We start from the raw sequence: 12,411 nt of genomic DNA, 5'->3' as shown, positions 1-12,411 counted from the left end.
AGTTGCACTTGGGGTGGCAATAGCTTTTCTGAATGTTATATGCAGATAGGCTTTTTATACCCAACCATCCATATTCTGAAGAACTGTAGCTCATATCATGGAAATTACCAAATATAATTACAAAGATTAGTGTATAAACAAGCATATATAATAAATCTATTATTAGATATTAGGAAAACTGACAGTTTAACATATCTTCTGCAAATAATCCTCTATATTGCAAAATAATTATATCTGGGAAACATCTATCTATATGTTGCCTACTAGCGACTTAATCAAAATGGATTAAGTTTACTTTACCATACACCTTCATTACAATATAGTAGAACCTCAGAGTTAAGAACACCAGAGTTACTAACTGACAACATTTGGAACCAGAGGTACACAATCAGGCATCAGCAGAGACCAAAAAAAAAAACAAAAAAAACCCAACCCAACCCCCCCCACACAACAACAAAAGCAAATACAGTACAGTGCAGTGTTAAACGTAAACTACTAAAAAAAATAAAAGGAAAGCAGCATTTTTCTTCTGCATAGTAAAGTTTCAAAGCTGTATTAAGGTAATGTTTAGTTATAAACTTTTGAAAGAACAACCATAACGTTTTGTTCAGAGTTATGAAAATTTCAGAGTTACGAACAACCTCCATTCCCGAGGTGTTTGTAACTCTGTACACTGATGTAGTGCTGGTAATTTACAGCATTTCACAAACACAGGGCCCAATCCTGCAAACCCTAGCTCATTTGACTAGTTCTTACTCATACAAGTAGCCCCCCCACCCCCCAAGGCTAGATCCTGCTCTCATTTACATCAGTTTAAACCCAGCATAACTCCATTTAAATCAACATGTCAGGATTTTCAGAACTGATCATAGACCGGACACATTTCTCTGTCTTGAAGAGTTTACCAATTGAAATAAAACAAGACAAACATACAAGGCAACAGCTCAAAAGAGAGCATGTCGCAAGATGATCAATATCGGGGGGGGGGAAGTTGAAGAGGTAGGTTTTAAAGAGTGATTTGTGGGAACGAGAGAGGCTGTCTAGTGAATGAGATCAGGAAGACTGTTTCAGATGTAGAGAGCAGCTTGGGGGAAGACAAGAACTCTAAAAGGAGATAGTGTTTAGGCACTGACTTCCAAAACACTGGTTCTGGCTGGGCCAAACACAAAGAAAGAAAACTCATCTGTATAATACAATACCATACATAAAGTACAAGATGCTAACCAGAGAGAACCTGAATTCCAATTTACATTGTTGTCTCCACTAGAGAACATGTCAATAATGTCAATAATAGTCATACATCAAACAGTGATTTCTAGTTCTTTATGCACTCTGTAAGGGGACGCAGAATGGGAACTGAAGGTACATAGCACATCACAGGACACGCTCAGTCTCTTGCAGCAAATGATCCTTAATTCTCAGTTGGAGAACACAGCTGATTACTTTTTGCATGGACCCTGAATTTATGGGACTATAAAATTCACCACTGTGAATCACGTGGTCTTCTGACGGTTAATACATGCATTCAAGTATCCTAACTATTTTAGATGATTTGGAACAACTGGGAAAAAGACAAAATGATTCCTTTTGACTTCCCCTCCCCCAAATCTAGAGTTCTATTCTGAATAATAAATCCTGGCCCTTTAGGCTTTTTACAATCTTTAGAGAATAATCAATTCAGGGGTTTCACAACAAAAGGGCTTGTGCCATTAGCTCTCAGGGGACAGAAACCAATTCACATTAAATTATGGTACAAATTCATAGAAGTACAAAGCACAAACAGAAGTCAAGAATCATCTGTAATAAAAAGAAATGTTTAGGGAGGTCAAAATTGCTGAATTGTACTTTGAGGACTAATCAGGTTTAATACTGCCATAAAGATTTAATGACCCCTCACTTTGATTGTAAATTCTAGATCCATCCTCAAAATTTATGAAGAGTTTAGGAGAGATCAGATTAAATACTTCTCTTTCAGCCACTTTCTGATTTAATATGAAATTTCTGAAGAGGAAGTGTACTTCTATTCAACTTTAGACACTGATGTTTTCAGGTCGGATTGTCTTTGCTATCCCACACTTCTGATAGTAATAATAACAGGAGTACTTGTGGCACCTTAGAGACTAACAAATTTATTAGAGCATAAGCTTTCGTGGGCTACAACCCACTTCTTCGGATGCTATATGCATCCGAAGAAGTGGGTTGTAGCCCACGAAAGCTTATGCTCTAATAAATTTGTTAGTCTCTAAGGTGCCACAAGTACTCCTGTTATTTTTGCGGATACAGACTAACACGGCTGCTACTCTGAATTCTGATAGTAATGTAAGCATCAATGGAAAGTTTCAAATGGCCAGGAAAGAGCCTGTTATCGCAGGGTACGTCTTTTTGGAAGTAGTTTTATATTAAATGCTCAAAATGGATATAGCGTAACAGGCTGCAAATTTAGGCCTAGTCTGTGTATGTGTGTACACACATAAGCAGCATTCCCCTCACCCTGCCCATCCCAACCTAAACACTAGCTCAAAAGTAGTTTCAGCACTCAGGAAAGTGAGAGGATTCTTCCCTCCCACCAATCCAGGGCATGTGGATGGCAAGATGGAGGCAGAGTCCCAGCCAGTTGCTGCCATTGCAGTGATGAGTAGAACTAGTTGGGTGTACCAAGGGAAGCAGACTGAACCAACTAAAGGGATGATGTAGAATGTACTCTCCTCCAGGCTGGGGAGTTTTGGGTAGGTGTTGTGCTTGCTGGAGCACAATGCCTTCTGGAGATGCCCATGCCACAGGATGGCCTTGCATCACCCCCAAGGCAAGATAGATTATTTGAAAGATCAGATTGTGAATTACACAAAGGCAAGGAATCCAAAAGTGAAGGTTTTGTAGTAGCATGAAGAAGTGATCCAGTAAAGCACTTATGTTTGTGCTTAAATTTAAGTCAGCGGGACAGCTCTGTTTGACTGGGGAACTACTCTGCTTTACTGAGGACTAGCTTACCGATGCTACACTTTAATCCCTCCCTCCCCAGGAGGGCAGAGGCCCTCAGCATTTGCATGCACAATTTTTGTTTGTGAAAAGAGAAGATGTTGCAAATACTCATGCAAAGGTGTATTTGCCCTAGTTTTCATGGCACAAGTCAAGTCCTCCCGCAGTTTAAAAGTGTTTCAGTCAGCCATCCAGGGAGCAGAAAGAATACCATGTGACTTAGGTCATCTAACACTGATGGTGAATGGTGAATGCACAGAGCAATGGGCACAGTGAATATGCTTAATTTTGTTTGCATCCAAATGAAGAATGGTCTTTCAACCAGTTATGCACCCACCTTATAGTAATTTCATCTATACCATATTTGCTTATGAAAATGGCATGTAGAACTCTGTCAAAAGCCTTATTAAAGTCCTGATGTATCAAGTCAGTTCCTTATCAACTATGCCGGTTATCCTGTTTAAGAAGGAAATGAGATTGGTTTGGCATGATTTGTTCTTGACAAATCCATGTTGGCTATTAATCATCACCTCATTATCCTCAAGGTTTGAACAAATTGATTGTTTAAAAATTTAGGCAAAACTCAGGAAAACTTACTGAGATTAACAACCTGCAACTTTCCACAGAGGACAATGGGAATGTTGCTGGTTACGTTTTGAGTTGGAGTTTCCAGATTTTTGCTCCATAAATTTCTGTTCTTAATTTCCTAGACCGATTCTTATTCAGACCTCTCTGACATTTGGAAATAGGCATAATTATTCCAATTACTCTCTCCCTCATCCCCTTTTCTTTATCTCAAGAAACATCTGTCAGTGAAAGCAAAATGCATTCCAGGAAGAACCTGTATCCTCATTGCAATACACAACACTGTAATGGTAGCCGATTAAAACCTTTAAAATGTTGCCATCCCTTCTAAGATGATTTAGAGGAAAACAGGCTGCTTTATTAAGTCAATCAGATTCAATTAAAGTTAGAGTCTGCAATAACAATAATGGATCCTAATTATGTCAGAAGATGCATATTGTGATTTAAGAAATGAAAACATTTCATCTTGATTACAAACATTTAAACTTCAAAACACAGCTGACTTTTTGATAATCATGTAGAATTCTATTAAAGCCTGCAGTAGGCACTTTGTATTCCTTGAGAAGTGATCTTCATTACATTTAAAATCAGTGTATTTTCCATTTGGCACTGAAGCGTTTAATATCTGTGAGACATGTTCTGCAGTCCCTACTCAAGCAGAACTCCTAGGGGAACGCCTATGGGAGTATTCCCTGGGTAAGGATTGCACATGTTTGGAATCATACTACATCATGCATTGTAAGCTATTCTATACATCTACAAAGCACACACTGTTCTGTCAGACACCACAGATTGTATGTTCCTGTGCTGTATAGCCAGTTAATGATTATTAAAGATAAGATTAACTTGTTTTTATTCTGACCGTTGCTAGTGAATGCTTTTAAAATCTATAGCAAGTTTTAAATAATATTAAGCTTCTTGAGCTCTATATAACTCTGCCCCTCCCAGCTTGTCCTCCTTGATGAACTTCACATTGCACCGTCCCCTTTACTCCTGACATTCCAACGCTTGTATGCTCATTTCTCTGCTTCTTGCACAATCCCTTCCATGCCTTCTTCCACACAGCCCCCTATGCATGAGACAATAGTCCTGAGCCCATCTGCCAGGCCCTCATTTTGTCTGCATTTGAGACCCTCTTAAAGACTCCCAAGCGAGAATGGGTGTGATACGGATATTACAAAGGCTTCTGTGTTCTTCCCCTTCTTCTAACCTCTACCCATTTATCTGCCTGTCCTTGGACAGAGAGCAGCTTTGAGCAGTGAATCTCCCTTCGTGGATGACTCCAGGGTACATTATGAGCACCAACATAAACTGATCATCATCATCAACAGGTGCCGACAAATACCCCGGCTTTTCCTTTTGTATGAACATTTCTCATTTAAACAAGTGATTAAAATGCAAATTGGCTTCTGAAAACATACTTAATAAAGAAAAGAGATATCTAAAAAATTTATGCTATCTGATGACTTCGTCATGAGAGATGGGAAACTCATACGAGCACTGAATGCACAATCCAGAGACTGATTTTAACCAGTTTCCCCTGCATGACTACATGTACTTGCCCAGGAGAACTACAAGTTTGTTTTCACTGGTTCCCCAAAACCCCACCAAACCTGCTTGCTGAGGCAGGGATAAAGGTAGAGAGAAGTCTCAGCCAAGGTGGGCTCATTATCTTATTGGACAAACTGGATTGCTTGATAGATCAACAAAATTAGCAGTTGAAGGGAATGCAAGGGAAGGGTAAGTTCTTTTGGATGTTAGTGAAGCATGTTTCTCTGAAAGCCTTGGACATTAATTCAGATTGGCTTAGTTATGAACATTGCCCCATGTGGGTTATAAATTGGCCGAAAGAATGTAAATGCTGTAACCCACCCTTGAAAAATAGACGCGCGTTTAAAATTATAGAGGAAAAAATGGCTCAGACATTCAGTTGGATGGACCATCTATGTGAACCCAAAAATTAGTCTGTGAGTTTGAGAAACCTCTGGTTCTATGAGGCTTATTCTCCCCTCAGCCTGAGACTTTGAAGGCTGCAAACTATGAAGCTTAAAGTCAGGCTTTGTTCTCTGATGTGGGGTGGGGGTCAACTTTGCTGGCATTTTGTTCAATAGGGTTACCATATTTCAGCAAGCAAAAAAGAGGACGGGAGGAGCCCCGCCCTAGCCCCTCCCACTTCCCGCCCCCCTCAGAACCTCCAACCCTCCCCCCGTTCCTTGTCCCCTGACTGCCCCCTCCTGGGACCCCTGCCCCTAACTGCCCCCCAGGACTCCACCCCCTACCTAAGCCTCCCTGCCTCTTGTCCCCTGACTGCCCCCTCCGGAGACACTCCCCCCATCCTAACTGGCCCCCTAGGACCTTACCCCTTACCTGTACCCTGATTGCCCCAACCCTTATCCACACCCCCACCCCCAGACAGACCCCTGGGACTCCCACGCCCCATCCAACCACTCCCCACCCCCTGACAGCCCCCCCCCAGAACTCCCGACCCATCTAAACCCCTCTGCTCCCTGTCCCCTGACTGCTCCGATCCCTCTCCCCACCCCTGCCACCTGACAGCCCCGCCCCCAGAACTCCCAACCCCCCCCCCCCGCTCCTGGTCCCCTGACTGCCCCCTCCTGGGACCCCTGCTCCTAACTGCCCTCCAGAACCCCACCCCCTACCTAAGCCTCCCTGTTCCTTGTCCCCTAACTGCCCCCTCCTAAGACCCCCCACCCTAACTGCCCCCCAGGACCCTACCCCCTACCTGTACCCTGACTGCCCAAAACCTTATCCACCCCCCCCCGAACTCCCGACCCCCCCCATCTCTTGACTGCCCCCTCCAAAATCTCCCTGCCCCTTCTCCTGCCCCCTGGCCCCCTTACCCTGCTGCTCAGAACATGGTGTTGGGCTCTGTGCGGAGCCGGACACGTGGCTGCGCTCCCCAGCGCAACACACAACCCGGTCCCGTCCCACCCAGTGCTGCCGGAGCGGGGCGCTGGGCAGCAGGGGAGGAGGAGCTGCCAAGGCCCGATGCAAACGGCCCAGCAGGCCGGCCGGCTCAGAGTGCGGGGGTCGGGAGGGGGGGAGCGGGGAGGAGGAGCTCTACAGCTGCTCCGGAGTCCAGCCCGGCAAGCTGCGGGGGAAGGGCTCTGGCTGTCAGAGCCCCATGCGAGCGGCTGAATTTCCTGCAGCCCTCCCAGCCGCGTCTGGCTCTGCATGGGGGGGAAATCCCGGACATTTTTAGTGATTTACAAATTCCCCCCCGGACGCTATTTTTAACACAAAAAGCAGGACATGTCCGGGTAAATCCGGACGAATGGTAACCCTATTGTTCAACAGTTCAGTAAACAGCATTGTGTTTACTGTGGGAAGATCACACCATGCAAGAATGGACCATTAGTACTGACTACATTTTAACTTGAGGTAATAGGCCCTCCCACTCAATAAGTACCAAAACCTGAAAACAAAAGTGACTTTGTCTAGTGAAGGAGACATTCCCCAGATATTTCCCCCACCTTCTTACCTTAGCAGCCTGAATGCTTCTCCCTGACATTCTGTCAAACACAGAAATCATTTATTTATTTACACAGATGAAAAGAGAGAACAGGGTGTCCTAGAAAAATTGTTTGGGAGAGGTCATGGCTCTGATTTTCTCATCAATACCCTTTTCTCCTCAATAAAGATCTTTCTGGGAAATGGTATGTATGTCACAGCTGTTTTATTACCCCCACTTCAAGCGCTTCCAATCAAACAGAGGATTATGAATGTGCCTCATTCTGTCTTCATTCACAAGGCCTCAACTCAGTTTAATCAGCTGGTTCCTCTTTGGGTTTTGCTTACATTTTGGAAACACATTTTAATACCCCAACAACTTAATTTAAAAGAAAAATCCAATGCACAGCACTAAATAAGAGAGCATTCTCGAGCAAAGTACAATGGCATAAACAGAAGCCTGATGCTTTACTGTCTTGCTGCAAAATATGGTGATGTGCAATATCAATGGGCTGAAGAGAAATTTAACCTGGCAACCTGAGGCTTTTTTCTCCACAACACCGGCAACTGCCTAATTTAAAACCAAGGTTCATGCATTTCATGAATCAACAGCGGTTAATGGCTTAATAAAGCAGGATTATCACAACAGTAAAAATGTCCCTGTTTTCTGCACAATTACCACCCCCGCCTCCCACTTAGTTTTTTTTTTTTTTTTTTAAATAGATGGCTCCTCTACTCTGTTTACAGAGCACATCAAACCTCATCTGTTTATGTGATTTTCTTTTCCCACCAGCAGTTCCACATACTGTGAGGTGGCATCTAGGAAAGTAGAAGCTGCAAAACAGGAACACAATTCACCGGAGGAGTAAGAGAACATCAAGTTCTTTGCAGGGCTTGAATTGGAAAAACAGAGGCCAGATTCTCAGCTGATCAAAATGGGTGCTGCTCCACTGAAGTCAAAGTGCTGATAGGCCCCCACCTCTAGACTTCCGTCAGCATGAAATCCTTCCTCACTCACACCTCTGCATCATGACGGACATCCACATCCTGCCACAACTGGTCTGGAGATTTACCCCCTTCCAGTCTCTAACTGAACGTCTCTCCCACTGATGTGAGAAAGTGTCATTTTGTCTCTGCTGAAACAGTGGGGGGCTGATGCACCAGAGGTATGAGGGCAGGTGTTATTTTAAACACCTTCCTAGCAAGGGTTTCAGAAAGATAGAGCAGATTTAAATTTGCAGCCTGGGCTCCATAGGAGCCCCATGAGCTGGGAATAGCTGGGAAATGTGTTGCATCATTATATCCCCTGACACCCTAGTCATAGCTCTCTCCCCGGCCAGTACGACCCATAATCAATCAATACCTAGACAGACAGAATTCATGTATACATGATGTGTATATGCACATGCACACATATCATCCTAAGCACTGAGTTGACCAACTGTCTGGAAAATGCCAGAGATTTAAGAGCAGAAGTGAACAGAGTATATAAATATTGTTTTGTTTTGGCTGTTTTGTCAAAGTTTACTGTCTGAGTGGTACCAAATTTTTTAAAACCTAGAGAAATCACTGAAGTCAACAGCAGATTAACTGTAAATACATTTTTTGAACTTAATTTGTGCTGGTTTCATCAGTGTTATATACTGTTATTGGAGAAAATAGTTCTTATCTGACCCCAATGAGTCTAGCACTACTCCTAATTCTGTTAGCACTGGCACAGCAATTCAGTAACCTAAACAAATGTTTTCTTCCATGCAACCTAAATGAAAGAGCAAGTGCACAGTATTACAGTTTTCAAGTGTGCTCGAAAACAAAACCCCTCACTGGTTTTTCTAAATAGCATTTTTTTAAACTGATCCATATAAACAAGTATGTCTCCTATTAAAATAGGCAGATATTTACAACCATACCATTCTATCCAGCTAATATAATCAAGTGCTTCTTCCTTCAGAGTACAAAGACAAAGATAAATCAAAAGAGAAAGAAAGATAAAAAGAGAAATAGGAAAAAATATTTCCTTTCTTCTGCTTAGTCATTGACTGTACTTTACAAACCAAGTGATCTGCAGGAGATCCATGTTGATAGGCTCTGCAGAGTAAATCCATGTTGTCAAAAGATTTGGATCTAACTTGCATTCTGTGGGGCAGCCTTTCATATGCAGTAGCACCTGACAATATTGTAACCCATACTTATGGCTATGTGCCACTCTTCTAATGACTTGGACTCATTGGGTGGAAGACGTACGTAAACTATAAGAGCTTGCACTAGGAGGCTTCTGCATCCCAGGGAAGAATTTCCCCTGTGGAGTGACAGCCAGCCGTACCAACATCCTTCCATGCAGTTTATACCGTTTGGGAGAGCTCTGGTTTATGTTTGGTGCTTTATAAGAGTCCTGTAGGCAGAGATGCACTGAGTCAAGGCATCATCCAACTGCCTCAGCTACACTGCTCTGCCAGATAGTGCTTTTATTGGCTGCCTGACAGAGGGAAGGTTGCAATTGTTTTCTTACACTGCCCCGGTGCTGAGACCCTGCATAATCATTTATGCTCTTGGAAATCGCCATAGGGCGTGGGTGGGTTTGCATACAGCCCACCTTCTCTGCTCACACTGAGACTGGAACTGGAAATTCCCTATTCTCAGAATTAGCCAACATATTTATTTTACTTTTTATTTCCCTGTTTCAGAACCATTAGATTAAAAAGACTTAGAGACGGTGAGGCTCTCTTTTTCATGTACTATTAGCCAGTCTACTTTAATGACAAAGTCCTATTCTACATCCTCTGTGCAAGCAAACCTCCCACTGAAGTCAAGGGGGGGGGGGGGGAGAGGGCTTTGTATAAGTAAGAAGTAGGCAGAAAATGGAGACCAGGCCTCTGCATGCTAGTGATGGATTAAATACTGATTCCAACTTTCTGGTAAAAAGTAGCATTACAGGTATGAAGAGAAACAAGATAATATTTAGGCATAGATTCCAAGGCCAGAAGGGACCACTGTGATCACCTAGTCTGACTTATTTCAGAGTAGCAGCCGTGTTAGTCTGTATCCGCAAAAATAACAGGAGTACTTGTGGCACCTTAGAGACTAACAAATTTATTAGAGCATGCTCGGGGGTCGCATAACTAGTTAGCATGCCAGAGTCTCGTTCGTTATCGGAATTAACCAGACAAATCGCTCCACCAACTAAGAACGGCCATGCAACACCACCCACAGAATCGAGAAAGAGCTATCAATCTGTCAATCCTTTCCGTGTCCGGGCCGGGTGAGGTTTCCCGTGTTGACTTAGAACTTCCCCAAAACAATTCCTTTTGAACTACAGCCTACCTTAAAAAAAAAAAAAAAAAAAAATCCAGTCTTGTTTTTTAAAATGGTCAGTGATGGAGAATCCACCACAACCCATGGTAAATTACTCCAATGGTTAATTACCCTCACTGTTAAAATGTTATGCTTTATTTCCAATCTGAATTTGTCTAGCACTTCAACTTCCAGTCACTGGATCTTGTTATACCTTTCTCTGCTGGACTGAAAAGCCCATTATCAAATATTTGTTCCCCATATAGGTACTTACTGACTGTGATCAAGTCACTCCTTAACCTTCCCTTTGTTAAGCTTACTTACTTATCCTACTCAAGATTGACCTACTTGAGTCTATCACTGCATGCTTTCTAATCCTTTAATTATTCTCATGGCTCTTCTCTGAATCCCCTCCAATTTATCAACATCCTTCTTTAACTGTGGACACCAAAACTGGACCCAGTATTCCAGCAGTGGTTGCACCAATGCCAAATACAGAGGAAAAATAATCTCTGTTCTCCTACTCAAGGACTCCCCACACACACATTTGTGCATCCAAGGATCGCATTAGCCCTTTGGGCCACAGCGTTTTACTGGGAGCTCACATTCAGCTGATTATCCACCAGGATCCCCAAATCTTTTTCAGAGTCACAGCCCCCTAAGATAGAGTTGCCTGTCCTGTAAGTATGGCCTACATTCTTTGGTCCTAGATGTATAGATTTACATTTGCCCATATTAAAACACATATTGTTTGCTTGAACCGAGTTTACCAAGTGATTAAGATCACTCTGTATCAATGACCTGTCCTCTTCATTATTTGCCACTCCCCCAATTTTTGCATCATCTGCAAACTTTATCAGTGACGATTTTATATTTTCTTCTCGGTCATTGTTAAAAATATTAAATAATGCAAGGTCAAGAACAGATCCCTGCAGGACCCCACTTGAAACACACTGACTCTATGATGATTCCCTGTTATATTTTGAGACCTATCAGTTAGCCAGTTTTTAATCCATTTAATGTGTCCAATTTTATATCATATATAGTTTTTTAATTGATATGTCATGCTGTACCAAGTCAAAAGTCTTACACAATCTAAGTATATTACATCAACACTATTACCTTTAGAGATAACAGGTCAATTAGGTCAACAATAACCTGGTCTATAATGGCCATACATGAATTAATAACCACAGAAATAAGTTACAACAGACTTACTACACTGTCTTTTATTTCACTAACATTTGATAGCATCAATGACTCATCACATACATATGTGAATTTTCATCTGTCATTCTCAATACTGTTAGTTATTTTCCTAACATGATAGCAACTGATAGTTCTATAATCCTTGTAATTAAATCTCATTTAGCATGCCAAGTTCATAATTGTTGACTGAAATTATGGTGCTCCATAGTCCATATAGACAAGCTCATTCAGAAAGCTAAGTAGATTTCTAGCATGCTAACCTCTGCAGAGTGAAGCTAGAACTAACTAAAATAGAGACACATTAGGGAACTATTTGCCACTCTCTCTGATCTGGAGCCAGCAGGTATTTTGAATAAAAAATTGTTTTGAAATGGACAGGATATTATCTTTCAAATGTGGCTACTGCAGATGCACAGAAACCATCTTTCATTATATTACAGCAGACTGTGGGCTAGACTCTATTCTTATTTACACTCGGTTATACCAGCACGCTAAGGCCTTGTCTACACTACGGGGGGAGATCGATCTAAGTTACGCAACTTCAGCTACGTGAATAATGTAGCTGAAGTCAACTTAGATCTACTTACCGTGGGGTCCACACTATGCTATGTCGACGGGAGACGCTCTCCTGTCGACTTCCCTTTCGCTTCTTGTTCAGGTGGAGTACAGGACTCGACGGGAGAGCGATCTGCAGTCAATTTAGCGGTCTTCACTAGACCCGCTAAATGGACCCCCGATGCATCAATCGCCACGCGTCGATCCCACAGTAAGTGTAGACAAGCCCTAAGTTACATTACTGAAGTCACTGGAGTTACTAAAGATGTATACTAGTGAGACTGAAAGCAGAATTTGATCCTGGGTGTTCAATTTTACTTAGCT

General features: G+C 42.4%; 1 protein-coding gene across 1 annotated transcript in view; it reads right to left on the bottom strand.

The window, feature by feature from the left end:
* Positions 1–12,411, bottom strand: part of FNDC3B (fibronectin type III domain containing 3B) — a 388,134-nt gene that overhangs the window by 24,136 nt on the left and 351,587 nt on the right. The window lies entirely within an intron of this gene.

This window comes from Emys orbicularis, chromosome 9 (assembly GCF_028017835.1).
Source record: "Emys orbicularis isolate rEmyOrb1 chromosome 9, rEmyOrb1.hap1, whole genome shotgun sequence".
Taxonomy (NCBI): domain Eukaryota; kingdom Metazoa; phylum Chordata; order Testudines; family Emydidae; genus Emys; species Emys orbicularis.
The sequence above is the reverse complement of the archived record's forward strand: the minus strand, read 5'-3'. Positions and strand labels throughout refer to the sequence as shown.